This window comes from Crocodylus siamensis, chromosome 4, assembly GCF_052110815.1.
Source record: "Crocodylus siamensis isolate JL-2025a chromosome 4, ASM5211081v1, whole genome shotgun sequence".
Classification (NCBI taxonomy): domain Eukaryota; kingdom Metazoa; phylum Chordata; order Crocodylia; family Crocodylidae; genus Crocodylus; species Crocodylus siamensis.
Genome location: NC_143398.1, coordinates 213,044,854 through 213,061,546, shown reverse-complemented (window position 1 = coordinate 213,061,546; position 16,693 = coordinate 213,044,854). Strand labels below are relative to the sequence as shown.

At 45.1% G+C, this 16,693-nt stretch overlaps 1 pseudogene; it reads right to left on the bottom strand.

Moving 5' to 3' along the window:
* Window positions 1-6,432: 6,432 nt before the first annotated feature.
* LOC149867549 (uncharacterized) lies at window positions 6,433-16,247 on the bottom strand (annotated as a pseudogene).
* Between the last annotated feature and the right edge of the window lie 446 nt (window positions 16,248-16,693).

Here is a 16,693-nt window from a genome sequence, read left to right as displayed (position 1 = left end):
AAGAAATACTTTTCATAATGAAAAGGTCACCCAGTTCTCTTTTTAAGCACCTCTTGTTGCCAAGATTGTGTGAAGTGATGCATCTCTATCCTCTTGAATCTATGTTGTTAAAAACCTTGAACTCCAGTTATAACTACTAAAGCAGCATTGTTTGTTAATTATTAAAATGTTGTTTGCTATAAATGAAGCAAACAGTTATCTGCTACATCCTGCTGGTTCAATAAATATCCTTCTGATTTTACAGAGGGCTAAGAGGTATGTTCTCTTTAAAGCTTGGGGCCCAACTTCTGCCCAAGTTTGCTAAACTTTACTTGCATGAGTCCACTTCAATAGGATTTCATATACCAGTCCCTTTCCTCACCAGCCACACAGATAAACCTTTAGTTCAGGCTCTCCTCATCTCATGGCTTTTTTATGGCACCACTTTTTATATGACCTTGAAATATGAATCTTATACCATTCACATCCTTCCAGGATGCTGAAGCTGCTGCAAAGATCATTCTCCCAGTCCCTCGCCTTATTCAAGTCACCACTCTTACCGAGATCCTCCACTGTCTCATTTTCCATACTGCATCATACATGTATTGCTTGCCTTCATATGCAGGCTCCTGCTTTTAGACTATCCTTACTCTATTTTCTTTCATTCACATTTGAAACATTGACTCCTGCCTCTGATCAACCCATGATGCCAGCTGCCATTGCCTACTGGTAAGATTTTCAAACAATGACTACACGCTGTCTCTTGTGCTGCATCATGTGCTTGGGTGCAGTTGCCTGTAATCATCTACAGACTACCTCATTATCCTCCTTCAGTCCCTACTTAAAGCGCTCTTTTGTGGTGATGCCTACAATAATCTCAACAGGTAGGCCAATGGTGTTCTGATCATACCCTAGTGTGCAGATGAATGCAAATTTACCATTTCCTTGTCCCTCCTTATCTAGCTGTACAAATTAATTTTCTTAGAATGCATGCTGTTTGGGGTTGGAGCCATCTTTTTGTCTGATGAGCATATGATACTGAACCTAATGAAGTCCTTCTCCATGACCAGGTCTCCAAAGCATAGTAAGACAAATAATACACAATTACATGAATAGACAAGCATGTAGATAAATGTTTGCATGTTTGACTCCTTACATGAGTGCTAGTATATCATCTACCAAAACATGCTCAGCTCCCCGAAGCAGAAGGAGGATACAGAATAATGTCCTTAAACACTGTTAATTTTTAAATATATGTTTTTAATGGCAGAAAAGCCAATACATATTATTTTTGAATGACCCTTCTCTGTTAGAATGACAGCCACTATTACAATGAAAGAATGGGAATCTAGCAAGTAGAAAACAAACCAAGAAAAAAAAGCGTTTAAGAAATTCCGCAGATTTGGACTTCTGTTCTCTTCACTGAGTAGCACCAGTTGAAGGATAAAGTTTACACAGATGCAGCAAAAATTCCTTTCAGATTTCTCTTGTTACTATTCACAAGTCATCACTTACAAAAACATGTATTGGGTATGGCAGAAGGTGGGCTAACAACCATTGGGAGATTTTTAGAGGTAAAATCAATGTAAAATCTCTTTTTGGATTGACCAGCTAGCAAACATTATGTTTAAAAAATCCTTTTGTTGTATGGGAGATAGCATCTGATGTGGCTCGTTAGTGTTTGTAAACACCTTCAAAACTTAACAGGCCATCAGCTAAGAAACAACATGAACACACCAACTCACTACTCTACTGAATTGGCTGTGCCCACATTCAAACTATTGATTCTAGTTTCCAAGGCTTACAGGCCTGGCTTGAAGTATTTGAGCACCATACACAAGTGGGCCCTTGCAGCCTCGGTCTAATCACTTGGAGGACCACTTATTTTTCAACATAACTATGATCTTCCACATCAGCTTTGTTCCTCAGAAAACCACTTATCAACTACAAAAATGATACAAATGAAAGAGTGTTCTTTCTAGGGGGTGGGAGGATGGAATCAGGCCTCATTTAATTACCACAATAACATTCATAAGATTAAACAGATGAGCTATAGGCATTTCTATGCACTGGTCCCTGCTCTGGATAGAGGGGAAAGAAGACCCAAAAGATCAAATCCTTTTTAGACTTCACAGTGGATCTATATACTTTTGTGAGATGCTCAGACACCATAGTGCATACTGCAATATAAATGTGTATGTAAATAGATTAGGTAGATAAGGCAGAAGATCAACTGAATGGAAAATAAAATAAATTTAAATTAAATTAACAGTCATATAAAACCCATAGGTCTCTTTACTCTTTGAAGAGCCTTATTGATTTGTGAATGCTATTTCATTTCATTAGTAAATGCCAATCTACAATGCTTGTGAGCATGTCACCAGAGGAGGGACCCTTGGGTGTTCAGTGTCCTATCCTGCCCACCCCCCCAGCTGCTGCATTCACTAGCAGCTCAGAAAGCCCTGGCCAGTGGCTGCCAACAGCTCTGCCACTGGCCATGAGGAGCAGCAAGCCACCAGCAGCACCAGCTTCTCCCTGGGAGTAGCCCCCTGACTACCGTGCACTGGCCTTCCGTGCACTGTGGACTGAGGACACCTACCATGCACTGCCAGCCCTAGCCATGTAGTAAGTCCTGCACTGGGGGGGGAAGACCCTCCCTGCCCCTGTCCCAGCCGCACTCCCCTGGCCCTGGGTTCCCCCCTACCCCCACAGCATGTAGAGAGGTGGGAGTCTCCCCAGAGAGGCCCCCAGTAGGGAGGACAGGGGCATGATCAGCTCCTTGCCCCAGTTGTCGGGGAGCTTCACATACCCTAAGCCTAGGCAGCAATGCAGGAGAGTGGTTGGCCCACAGGAGAAGAGTGAGGAGAACGGGGTCCAGAGCCATGGCAACAGGTGCTGCCAGATGCCTGGCCTTGCTTGCCCTGGGAAGGGGGTGGCAGAGGCAGGCTGCCTGTGTCTGGCACCCAGCAGCCTGCTGGGCTCAGGGGAGCAAGGAGGGATGGGAGGCTCAGCCAGCAGCTGCCTGGGCCCAGGCCCGCCCAGCCAGACTTACCATGGTCCCTAGGTGCCCATGCACAGCTGACCCCCAATCTGAGACCAGGCAGCATGTGGCCCGTGGGGCAGAGCATCTTACCGCTTTCAGAAATTATCTGGATTTGGGTGTCAGAAGCAGATTGACTAAGTTAGCAGACAGCACCAAATTATGGGGAAGTATGTTCACACTAGAGGATAGGCTGGCAATTCAGGCTGACCTGGACAGGCTTTCAAGGTGGGGAGATCAAAACCTGATGACATTCAACACAGAGAAATGCAAGGTGCTCCACCTCAGGAGAAAAAACCCACATCTTACTTACAGGCTTGGCAGTGCTACGCTCACTAGCACCATGGGTGAAGGAGACTTGGGGGTCATGACTGACCACAAGATGAACATGAGCCACCAATGGGATGCTGCAGCTGGCAAAGCAAATAAAACTCTGGCTTGCATCTACATATGCATCTCAAGCAAAACCCAAAAGTCATCCTCCTGCTTTCCTTGGTCTTTGTGAGACTTCAGTTGAAGTACTGCATCCAATTCTAGGCTCCACACTTCAGAAAGGATATGGAGATACCTGGGAGTCCAGAGGAGAGCCACGTGCATGAATAGAGGTCAAGAGAACAGGCCTTATGAAGAGATGATGAGAGGCATGGGATTCTTCAACCTGGACAAGTGAAGGCCCATAGGCTACTACCAAGTCACCCCTAGGCATATAAGGGGTGTGCATCAGGAACTGGAAGAATGTCTGTGCATGAGGGCACCCCAAGGGAAGACAACGTCTAACAGTCACATACTGCTGGAAGACCATTTTAGACTGGACTTAAGGAAAAATTTCTTTACCATCTGATCTCACGAGGTCTCTTCCCACCCTAATGTCTATGAAATCTATGTTGCAAACTCTCAAAAAAAGGCTTGTCTCTTGTCTCTGCAGGGCCAACATCTGGATTTGGGGGAGAGATGACAGGGCCCAGCGGGGATGCGGGCTCCACATCGCCACCACTCAGCACTGAAACCCTCTCTGGCTGCACCAACAGCAAACTCAAGACCACATCCTCCTGATTGAGCTCCTGGTGGACGTGGAAGAGGAGTGGGAGGTGAAGGTGCAAGCCTGGTGGAAGGAGCCTATTGCCCGGGAGGAGACATGGGACCAGGCACAGCAGGAGCACTGGGCTGTGATGAAGGTCCTGGAGTGGGAGTGGATTGAGCTGCTCAGGCAACAAGTGGTCAACCAGGCCCAGGCAGTAGAGGCTGTGGATGATGACCATCAAGTCCTGAACACCATCTTGAGCCTGTCAGTTGTGTGCATGCCCCACACTGCCCTGCCCCCGTTCCTGGCCTTGGAGGGCCCCTGGCAACCAGCCACTGCCCTGGAGCAGGCACCTGCCTGGGCCTGGAAGGTCTTCAGGTGCCTCCAGCCCACTGGAGCCCCTAGCTGGGCTCCCACCCTGGGTCCCCCACCACCCGCTTGGGCCCAGCCCACGACACCATGTGCCTGAGAAGCCAGAGGTGCCAGACAGCCAAAGGGGGAGCCTCCTGTCCTTGAAGAGTGCTGTCGGGCACTGGTGCACCTGCATATCCTCCACTCCCAGTGAAAAGTGCCCATTCTCCAGGAGTGCACCCAATCCCAAATTGCAGCATACCTGTGCATCATGTGTAGTGCCCGCCCAGCCAGGACCCGGCAGGTATTGGTGAGGAGGGCTGGGCACATGCCAGTGTCATGGCGCTCCAGGTGGGCCTGAATCTGGCAAAGCAGGTCAGCAAAGGTGCCCTGGGTCATCCTGAAGGTGTCAACCCACTGCTCGTCATCCCAGTCATGTTGCACCACATGTTGCCACCAATCCTGGCTGGCACAATGGGCCCAGACATGGTGGGGCTGGAGGGACAGGAGAGTTATGGCAGTCCCAGTAGTGGTATTGTGAAGCCCCTCATAATTGTGATTGGTGGCAACAGTGTGTGGTGGCGGGGTCCCTGGGAAGATGTGCGGTGGTCATTCAGGTGGTCACTGCATTTGAAGGAGCTGGGTGGAATGAAGTGGCTGAGAGTTAGGTGCCAGTGACGACAGCAGGCCAGCAGGACGACCTGTTCCTGGGTGCAAGGGCCGGGGGCTAGGGCAGCCATGCTGAGAAGTACAGCTGAGACAAAAGCAGAGCTGCCTTGTGCTGCCTGTGTCTGGACCATGCTGCCTTTTTCAACACAGAAAGTGTCTGCCCAGACTGCACTGTGTGGGGCTGTGTTTTAAAGATGGCTGCCAAGTGCTGGTAGCTGGGTCTGGCTTAGACATGGCTTCCAAGTGCTGGCAGCTGAGGCCAGAGGTTGGCACTCCTCCCAGTGTCCTCTGCGGGACATGGCAGGGCTGGAGGGAACTGGCACTAACTTTAGTGCCAGTTCCCTGCACGTGTAGACACCTGCCAAAAATCAGTTACTGTGCATTAAGCTAATGTCCAGTAAATTTAATTGCAACTATTCACATGTGTAGACATGTCTTGTGTGACCTTGAAAAGTCAAATAACTTCTATCCCATTGCTTGTTACAATTACAAAAATACAGAAGTTATGCAAATGCTTATCTCACACTATGTAAGGTGTCTCACAATTATGCCTGTTCACAAACTCCTTTCTCTTATAAGTAACTTTTCCTCATGAGTGCAGGCTTTGCAAGATTTGGCTCTTACCAGATGCCAATTACTTTCCTATGCAGATACACATGCCTACAAATACTAAATTATGCAACTAAATAAATCAAATAGTATCTATGATACTTTAATAAACTACTGCCCCAGAACCTGCTCTAAAGTCATAGCACCTCCCTGTTACCATCCTGTTAAAAACACAGGTAGCTTAATCCTTAACTAAGAACACTGAGCTGGATTCTCTGCTGCGTCCCATTTTAAAGGAGGCATAGCAGAGAGAGGAAGATTCTGTTTACAGCTCCTGTAGCCTAAGTTGCATCAGTGAGCTCTATTACTTAAGGGATTTGAGCTGGAAATTGCTCAAGTATACTACACTCTGACTACCTGCTCTGCCAGCTACTCTCTATCCTTGCCACAGTCTTTATTGCTTAGAACTGTACAAGATGGAAAGAAAGCAGAAGGTGAAGAAATCATTTCTGCTGGGGGAGTCCTCTCTACTCTCCTGGAGGTCTCCTGTCATACAAGGTTCTCCCTTGCCACAGGGCCAGACCTCTACCTTATCAAGACTGTGTGGTTGCTGCTCTTGTACACCAGCTTCCTTACATTAAACAAAGTCATGTGCAGCCTTCTCCTATCAATCCCCAAATAATTCCCAGGAGGACATTCAGCAGGAACACCTGGACAATGATGGGGGAACATAGTGGGTTGAGATTCCAATTTAAAGAGGGAAAATACTAATTGCTTTAATGCACCTCTTTTCTGTGTGGGCCTGATCCAACACCCTTTGAAGTTAACGGAATTTGCCTTTGACAGCAAAAGACATTGGACTGGGTCCTATATCCTCAAATTTACAACTCTGTTCACAAACAATTTAAGTCAGAGAATTTATAAATCATTTTAACAAGAAAGGACACAAAACCACAGAGGGATTATTTTTACAAATGAAAAGAAACAGACCCCTTTCACTGAAAAGTGTTGCCTTCTCTTTGTGTAGCTTTATAAACAGCTCATTTTACCAAGAAAGTACCAGGTCTTAGTTGTTTTTCTTTCCTTCATGTAATGTGTGATGGTATCTTATTTACTATCAGTTTTCTTTGGTACCATGCAAATACTATTTAACTCTTCTGCTCAGGTTTAATTAACAAGTGATCTTAGTCCAAAGACAAAAAAAAATCTACGGTTTTTTCAGAATATATTAGGCAACTAAAATATGAAATTAAAAGAAAACAGAGTTCTGGCCAACAGAAACAAGTGACTCATTTCCTTGTGAAAACACACAAGGTTTATGTTACTCTGGCAACGATGTGCACCATTCCAGAATAAAGTCTCTCTGCTCCCTTCAGAGCTTTTATGTATTCCTGTTACAGTCTGTGTTCCACAGTGACCTGACACTGAACCAAGTTATTCACAAGAGACTGCAAATTATGCCTTAATTTAAAGAATTTTAAAGTTCACTTTTTTGACAATTTTTTTTTTTTTATCTCAATGGGGACTTCATATGATGTTTGAAGCATGCTGGATATCTGAGACACACAAAGACTTTCTGGTTGTGTACTGCCATGATAATGTTGCACCAGTGATCCTACTAGTACTCTTCCATATCACTACAAAAAGAAATATGTCAGAATTTCAAAGGATTGTTTTCCTTGGGAAGCTGATTAAATCATAATACATAACCTAAAAGCCAAACTGCAGGTTTTGTTTTGTTTTTAAAAAGCCATGATTTATAATCTCATTGTGAAATTAACCAGATGTTTCATGAGAATACCAGGATAACAAAGATGTAGAAACTCTGTTCAGTGGAATCTGTGCCAAAAGAAAAAATTCAAATAGAACAGCAGCTCTCTCAAATACAGAGTTAGTACTTAGCATGAAAGTAATGAAAAACTCTCATTAAAAAACAAAATAGGAATTTGATATTTCCTTTCAGATGTCTGCTTGAGGCAGAGATGGCAAAACACTGCTCCATTTTGGAGATAGACATATGTTCTGTTTCTTAACTTTAAGTTTTTGTCTAGGCATATAAACGTTTCTTCAGAGTTTGCTGTTAAAAGGGAACATAGGGGATTTTTGCTGCTCCTGTGCTTTATTTTTATTGAAAGGAAGTAAGATGTTGGTGTTATTAGAAGTATTCTCTTAGGAAAATTATGGGCATTAAAAGCCCAGACTTTCTGCATAGGAAAACTTCCACAGAATGCATGATGAATGGGTACATATAACCATAAGCTTTTCTGGTAGTAACCAGATCTTGCAGAGAACTTTTCAAAAGGGAAGCCCATACTCTAGGTACAGAAACTTATATGCAACTGACTGTTTGCATTTATCTGTATCTCCAGTTTCATTATTTGTAAATAACGTGCTTTGGGAAACATCTGGCTCTGCTGGAGTCAGTGGGAGCTAACCATTGACCTCTAAGGGGCAAGGTTTTCACCCTTGGTCTTCAAGGCAGTAAGGAAGAATTGGCAAAACACCAGTTTGAACTGAAGGACACAGCTACTGATAATGACTCTGTAAATAATCAAAACACCCCCCATACTAGTTTTTTAATAGTAAATAGGTATTTTATAAAAAGGAAAAATAGAACACACACTGTCCTCTGAAAAAGGTAAAATGAAAGATCTGGAAAGTGTCCAGTTGCTTCTTCAGTGAAAACCTCCCCAGTCACAGAAATATTTAAAAAATATTTCTTAGTGCTTGCATCGAATCTCATTAGGCTTTTGTTATGCATAACTAACTATAACACTGAGTTGTATGATTCAGCTGTGGAATTCATAGCTATTAGTTATGACCAAAGCAAAAAACTTAATATAATTCAAAAAAGGATTACATTTTTTGAGCTTGGCTCTAACACTCTCTGTTATGCTGAAGTAGCATATAGCAACCAGAAAGTTGTCTTAAAGGGGCACCTGAAAAGTTTCTGATGCATGGGAATTTTTGGGTAATGGAAAGGTGATGTAGCAGATTCTATACCATCCAATCCCCACTGGTTACTGTAGGAGGCATTGCAGGATGAAAGACAGCACTGTGGTTTTAGCTTCATCCTTAGGTGTTACAGTTGGTAGAGTAGCCATAGAGCTCTTTACTTATGCAGGGAACCAAATGCAGTCAGCTGGCCAAAAATGGCAGAAATAACCTTTTCTTAAAATAATGGTGTATTTGGATAGATGTGATATCTTTTATTATACGAACAGAGTAGGTGGAAAAAAGTTCTTTGCAAGCTTTTGGGTACAATCACACTTCTTCAAGCATAGGAATTCTCTGCTGTTCTGAGTCTCAGACAGCAAAGACTTCCAATGCTTGAAGAAGGGTTATTGTGCTCAAAAGTTTGCAAAGAACCTTTTTCTCCCCAACTACTCAGTTGGTCTAATAAAAGATATCACATCTACCCAAAGAACCTTGCCTGCCTATGTCCTTAGACCAACACAGCTACAACCAAAAATCCATCATTATTTTAAAGGATATTAGCCCCTATATTTTAGGGCAAAAGCCACTTGTTAGCTGTTGCAGGATGAAACTTAGTTTATAGGAAGGTTTTCAATGCTGGAGTTTTTTGCACAGTTCTTTGATGCATCTTGTACTAACCACAGATGGATCTAGGAGGCACACCATGCAGCAGCCATGGACTGTTTTAAAGTCCCCAAATCAGGTAAGAACCTTCCGTCCCCTGCTCCAGTTCTTGGCACCCCTTCTCTTTTCCTCAATGCTCAGCAGCATCTCCATTCCCCTCACCCCACTGCTGCTGCTGTCCTCAGCTGCCTTAGGGTTGGGAGAAGCTCCAGAGCTGCTCCTGCCAGGCTGCTTGGGAAGCCAGGCTCAACTAGGGACAACAGGAGTGGTGGCAGTGATGGATGGATTCCCTCTCCTTGAGGCTTTTCCTGAGTTAGTATGGAGAACACAGGAAAACTGGGCAGGGAGGAGAAACTTGGTTGCTGCTGCTGTCCCAGACTGATCCCAGTTCCTCATGCAGCTCAAGCAAGACAGGAGCAGCTTCAGAGCTCTCCCTGCACCTGGGGCAGATAGAGACAGTGCAGACAGCAGCAGCATTAGTGGAATGAGAGGAAAGAGGAGGTGACACTGCTCAACACAGAGGGGAAGAGAGGAGTGGACTTCTTACCTGATTCTAGGACTTAAAGTCCTTGGCTGCTATTCCTCCCATCTGAAAGGGGCACGTGACTACATCACTACACCCCTCTGGATCTGCCCCTGGTACTCTGATCACTGTCATAAACAAGATACATGTTTGTACACTAGACAAATCACTGGTAACATTTCAACTGATGAATGCTATGCTGTATTTTTATTTGTACACACTAAAGGAATAACAACTTGCAGAGGTGATGAGTACATGGGGGCCCAGAGGCCCTGGCCTGCCTCAGGAAGAGGGCTGTCACCTGAAATGTGTAAAACGTGCCCATCATCTCAGACCCCCACTCCCACCAGCAAAAATAAAAGTCGGCACCTATGGCAATATGCCAGGTAAGAGATAGGTGAAAAGAATTGTTTTTTTTTCCCCACATTTGTACTTGACAAGCAAACATACACATTCGAAATCTACCCCTTTCATCTAGCCACCCTACAAACATGTATATTTATGTTAACCATATAAATAAGCGATTAAAATAAAAAGAATGCATTTATAATGCAATACCCAACATCACTATATAATGCATCTGAATAAAGCATCTTTGAGTCATATTCTGATGCAATGCACAAATAGGATACAGCATGCACATCGTCCAATCTCTTGTTATAAAATATGCATAAACGATAATTGACTGTGAAAACCCATCGCTGATAAGACAATATAATAATTGTATTTTTGGCCTTGATCCTCAAAAAGACATCTTACACTCAAATGTACAGTAGCTAACAAAGAACACATTATTGGTGGTGAAAAATTACTTCCTACTTTACATATACTATGAATATAGATAGTTAATATGAATATATTAACATTAAGAAAGCAGCATTGCTGTATTTACTTGATTAGAAGATGACCTTGATTATAAAGACAATCCCCAAATAATTAGATTCTGTCTGGAGATTTTGTAAATTTGTTACAATTTTCCAGATACAGAATCTAATTATTGGAGGTTTGCCTTGAATTTGTCCCCTTCCCACTGCTACATCAGGGAAAATAAATCTGGAGTGTCAAGTAGCCCATTTGCTCTCTGCTTCGCCCCAACTTTTTTGCCAGCAGCCCCTTCTCCCTTTCCTTACTCTCAGGTTCTGCTCTCCCTGAGCACATGGAAGTGAGAAGCAAATTTGTAAACAATAACCTTGAAATTAAACACAGCTGTAGCAATTTGCATGTAGTACCCATACACTTAGTTCAATCATTTTCCTTTTTTTAAAACTTTTGCAAGTTTTAGCATAGGTATTCCGTAAACACACTTTTGAGCAGAAGTTTGGCACCTGCTTAGCTTGGCCTCTTAAAGGCTCAGATCACGTGTAAACTATGCATGACATTAATCCAAAGCCAAAGGCTTATCATTTACTACATAGTTAACTGGGCTAGCTCCTACCAGAGTCAACAGCATTTCAAGCCATGATGACTCCATAGCTCAGCACTGCTTGGTATGTGTATATATATATATTTACATATACTCCATATACCCCCACAAAGGATCCATGTGCTAATTAGGCCTCCATTCACAACTGGAACAACATATTCTTGTCACAAGCCCTGGGATGCTCCAAAATGTATATACAGTTGACATTCAGGGCAACCTGGTCCAACTTTACCACATAGAAGATGGGGTCACTTTAATCATACGCACCAGCCTAAGAGAGGGGGTGACAGAGGGATTCTGGGTGAACTGTTTGGGGCTCGGTATGGTGATGTTTGACAGGCATTTAAGACTGGTGAAAAACCATAAATATTGGATATGGGAAAGAAAGGCACAGCTCAGCTGTGGGAGTGAAAAGGAAGTCAAAATGTATGCAATGTAGGGGTTCACTTGAAAAAGAGTAAGCTGTGAGGGGGGCTGCATTTAATAGGCACTGCTGCCATATATCTTAGTTAGATGGACTATGCTAAGCTATTCTTGTGGTAGGTTCCCATCAGCATGTTTGCCCAGTATGCATCATGTGATGTACGGTCATATTCAGTATTGGTTGCATTTAATCAATTTTATAATTGGTTTACATTGCTAAGCATATGCTGCTTTTGGCTGCAGTTTAGTAACAGGCGATGTATTTAGTGAGATTTCCTTGTATGCGATTCTGAGATGAAGGGCTTTGTTCCCTATGCCAGCTAGGGGAAAATATTGCCCTCTTGTATTTTAGTAAATATGGCAATTTACATAAGACTGACAAAAATGTTGCCTACAGTGAACTTACAGCTGTAAAAGTAAAATTCACCTCTAAAAAACAATCATGTGGTGCATCTCCACATGACTTACTAAATATGCAAGAACAAACCATCCTGATGTGCAGGACGACTAGCAAGTATAGCAGAAGACCAGCTTGGCTTAGCATGAAACCTCTTCAGTAAACTAAATCACAAAAAGGAAGCTTATAAGAAGTGGAAACTTGGACAAACAACTAGGGGAGAATATAAGAGCATTGCTCAGGCATACAGGGATGAAGTCGGGAAGGCCAAAGCACAACTGGAGTTGCAGCTAGCAAGGAATGTGAAGAGTAACAAGTGTTTTGGCAAGTATGTCAGTAGCAAGAGGAAGATCAGGGAAAGTGTGAGTGCCTTACTGAATGAGGGAGGCAACTTTGTGACAGAGGATGCAGAAAAGGCTGAAATACTTAAAGCCATTTCTGCCTCAGTCTTCACAGGCAAGGTCAACTCCAAAATTACTGCACCTGGCAGCACAGTTTGGGGAGGAGGTGAGCAGCCCTCAGTGGTGAAAGAACAGGTTAGGGACTAAGGAAAGCTGATCACATACAAGTCCATGGGGCCGAATGGGATGCACCCAAGGGTGCTGAGGGAGTTGGCAGATATGATTGCGAAGCCATTGGGCCATCATCTTTGAACTCTCATGGCAATCAGGAGAGGTTATGGATGATTGGAAAAGGGCAAACATACTGCCCATATTTAAGAAAGGGAAGAAGAAGGATCCAGGGAACTACAGACCAGCCTCACCTCAGTCCCTGGAAAAAGCATGGAGCACATCCACAAGGAATCCATTTCTAAGAACTTGGAGAAGAAAAAGGTGATTAGGAACAGTCAGCATGGATTCACTAGGGGCAAGTCATGCCTGACCAACCTGATTGCCTTCTGTGACAAGATGACTGGCTCTGTGAATGTAGGGAGACTGGTGGATGTGGTGTACCTTGATTTTAGCTAGGCTTTTGATACCATCTCCCACAACATTCTCACAGGCAAACTAAGAAAGTATGGGCTGGATGAATGGACTCTAAGGTGGATAGAAAAGTTCATAGATTTCATAGACATTAGGGCTGGAAGGGACCTCGGGAGATCATCGAGTCCAGCCCCCTGCCCAAAGGGCAGGAAGTCAGCTGGGGTCATAGGATCCCAGCAAGATAAGCATCCAATTTACTCTTGAAGGTGTTCAATGTAGGTGCTTGCACCACCTCCGATGGCAGGCTGTTCCAGGCCTTGGGGGCTCGGACAGTAAAGAAATTCTTCCTTATGTCCAGCCTGAAACGGTCTTGCAGGAGTTTATGACCGTTCGACCTCGTCATCCCTTGGGGCGCTCTGGTGAACAAACGTTCCCCCAGATCCTGGTGGTCACCCCTGATAAACTTATAGGTGGCCATCAGATCACCCCTGAGCCTGCGCTTTTCCAGGCTAAAGAGTCCCATGGCTCTCAGCCTGTTGTCGTAAGATCTGTTTTCCTGACCTCTGATCATGCACGTAGCTCTCCTCTGGACTCTCTCAAGCTTCTCCACATCCTTTTTGAATTGTGGAGCCCAAAACTGGACGCAGTACTCCAGCTGCGGCCTCACCAAGGCCGAGTACAAGGGGAGAATGACGTCCTGGGATTTGCTCGAGAAGCATCTATGGATGCACGCCAGCATTTTGGTCGCTTTACTAGCCGCAGCATTGCATTGCAGGCTCATGTTCATCTTGTGGTCAATGATGACCCCCAAGTCTCTTTCTTCTGTAGTGCTAACCAACGTAGTACGGCCGAGCCTATAAGTGGCTGGAGCATCAGGCTCAGAGAGTAATAATCAAAGGCTTGATGTCTAGTTGGCGGCCAATATCAAGTGGAGTATGTCAGGGGTCAGCCCTGGGGCCAGTTTTGTTCAATCTCTTCATCAACAAGCTGGAAGACAACATAGAGTGCACCCTCAGCAAGTCTGCAGAGGGCACCAAGCTGGGGGTGGGGGGTAGTAGATATGCTGGAGGGTGGGGATAGGATTCAGAGTGACCTAGACAAATTAGAGGATTGGGCCAAAAGAAATCTCATGACGTTCAACAAGGACAAGTGCAGAGTCCTGCACTTAGGGTGGAACAATCCCATGCACCAGTGCAGTCTGGGGGCTGACTGGCTGGGCAGCAGCTCTGCAGAAAAGGACCTGGGGGTTACAGTGGGCAGTAAGCTGAATATGAGCCAAAGTGAGCTTGTTGCCAAGGCTAACAATATACTGGCCTCCATCGGTGGGTGTGTTGGCAGTGGGTCAAGGGAAGTGATTATTCCCCTCTATTCAGCACTGGTGAGGCCACATCTGGAGTACTGTGTTCAGTTTTGGTCTACCCACTACAGAAAGGATGTGGATAAATTGGAGAGAGTCCAGCGGAGGGCGACAAAAATTGTGAGGGGGCTGGGGCACATGACTTATGAGGAAAGACTGAGGGCACTGAGCTTATTTAGTCTAGAGGAGAGAAGACTGAGGGGGGATTTAATAGCAGCCTCCAACTACCAACAGGGGGGTTGAAAGAGGACGAAGCTAGATTGTTCTCGGTGGCAGGTGACAGAACAAGGAGCAACTGTCTCAAGATGCAGCAAGCGAAGTTTAGGTTAGATATTAGGAAGAATTTTCTCACTAGGAGGGTAGTAAAACACTGGAACAGGTTACCCAGAGAGGTGGTGAAAGCTCCATCCTTGGATGTTTTCAAAACTTGACTAGACAAAGCTTTGGCTGGGGTGATCTAGTTGGGGATAGTCTTGCTTTGAGCAGGGGGTTGGACTAGATCAGTGTTTCCCAATCAGTGTGCCATCAGAAAACAACAGGTGTATTGCAGAATTTTGCCATGGCAATGAGCTTCAATAGGTATGAGGATGGGAAACGCCTTAACAGGTGTGTCGTGGAAAAATGTATTAATGTAAGTGTGCCTTGGGCTGGAAAAGGTTGAGAAACAGTCGGCTAGATTTCATAGACATTAGGGCTGGAAGGGACCTCAGAAGACGGCAGGAAGTTGTGGCGACCAAGTTGACTGTCCAGCCGTCATTGGTAAGGTGCTGTACTAGATCTTCGGTAACCTTCCGTACTGTTGTTTCTTCCCGTCCCATGATGGCTATGTTGTCCACGTAGCTCCAAATTCTTACTTCTTTACTTTTTGGATTCTCCTTATAAAACCGCTGGAGGCTGTTGTTTATGGCACTGGTGGCTAGTGCTGGTGCATTGCAATACCCTTGTGGGCAGACGTTCCATTTAAACATTTGTCCTCCTATGCACATGTTGAGGACTCCATTTCTGTCGTTGATCGGGAGTGAGAAGAACATACCTTTGAGGTCGAGCGTAGTGCCCAGCCACGCACGAGCTTGGTATTTTGTCATTTCTTGGGTGCCTTGGAGTAGTGTGCAAAGGGATGCCTGGGCCAGGGTGGTACAGCGTTTGTTTGCCTCACAGTAATCTACAACCAGGCGCACTTCATTTGGTTTTCCAGGCTTTTGGATTCCCCATCCGGGTGACAGGCGTGTGCTTGCTTGGATTGGGGCGATGCACTGTTGTTGGACTAGACGCGCTAGCAGGGTGTTGAGGGAGTCACGAAGGTGCGCTTTTGTGGGGATGGGCGTGTATTGCCACGTTGAGATGTTTTGTAGTGTTGGCTGATGTTGATCTTCTGCCGCTATAGTGATCAGTAGTGCTTCTAAGACCTGATGTTTGAGATTGAGGACTTGAATGCCGGGTATACCTAGGAGGTTGATGCCCCCTATCACTGCGTTGAGATACCTATCGTGATTGCTAACTAGGAATTTTACTCTATTTGTGGTCATGATAGCATTGAGACCTTGAACCATCATAGTTTTGTTAGTTTTCTTGTGGGGAACTGATTGTTTGATGACATTTACTTGAGCCCCAGTATCAAGTAGAAATTTTATTGGTACCGTATTACGTGGTTGATCGGGGTTTCATACAATGATGGTAGCGTACGGACGAGGATCAAGATCAGTAAGTTGTGAAGCACCACCAGCTGAGCCGATGGCGACTATTCATTTTTTGCCTTATTGCTGGATTCGGTAAATCCGAGTGTTTGGGCTAGGACTCTCTGCCCTTCATCCCCAAGTGCTCTAAGCTGGGCCTTAGTTAGGCTGGAATTGTTAAGCAGAAACCCAAACATCGCCCATTCTGCTGGGGTGCGTTGTGGTGGTGGGCCGTGGGCTTGAGGTCACTTGTTAACTCAACTAGGGCAAGTAGGAGCGTATTCAGCTGGGTAGACTGATGAGGTGCTCGACCCTTCATCGGTGACAGGGAGTGCTGCTTTTTGGGTTTTGGTCTTCACTGCCCCTTGAAGTCGGCCCACATGTGCTACAGGGCCATTTACGGATGGATTCAGTAGCAGTCTGGTTGTTAGGTTCTGGTTTCCTCCGTAAACTTCAGTAGCTGCTTCCACTGCTTCGAGCAGGCAGGGCACGTTTTGTGGTGAAGTGGTGTGGCCAGGCTCCTTGTGCTTGGGTCGGTGTGAGGTTCAAAGCTTGTTGGGCTGGATTCCAGGTGGCATAGGATGTTCCAAGTATCGTGTACACCAGGGAGCTTGCATCCGAGTGGCCCGATGCACCTTCGTGCCAGGTGTGTATCTTCCGTTGCAGGGCCTCAACCACTAAGGCTGGGAGTGGTATGGGCCAATGGTTGTTTGCGAGTACGGGAACAGAGTCCACCACTTTTCCTTTGCTCCATGCAGTGTTGCG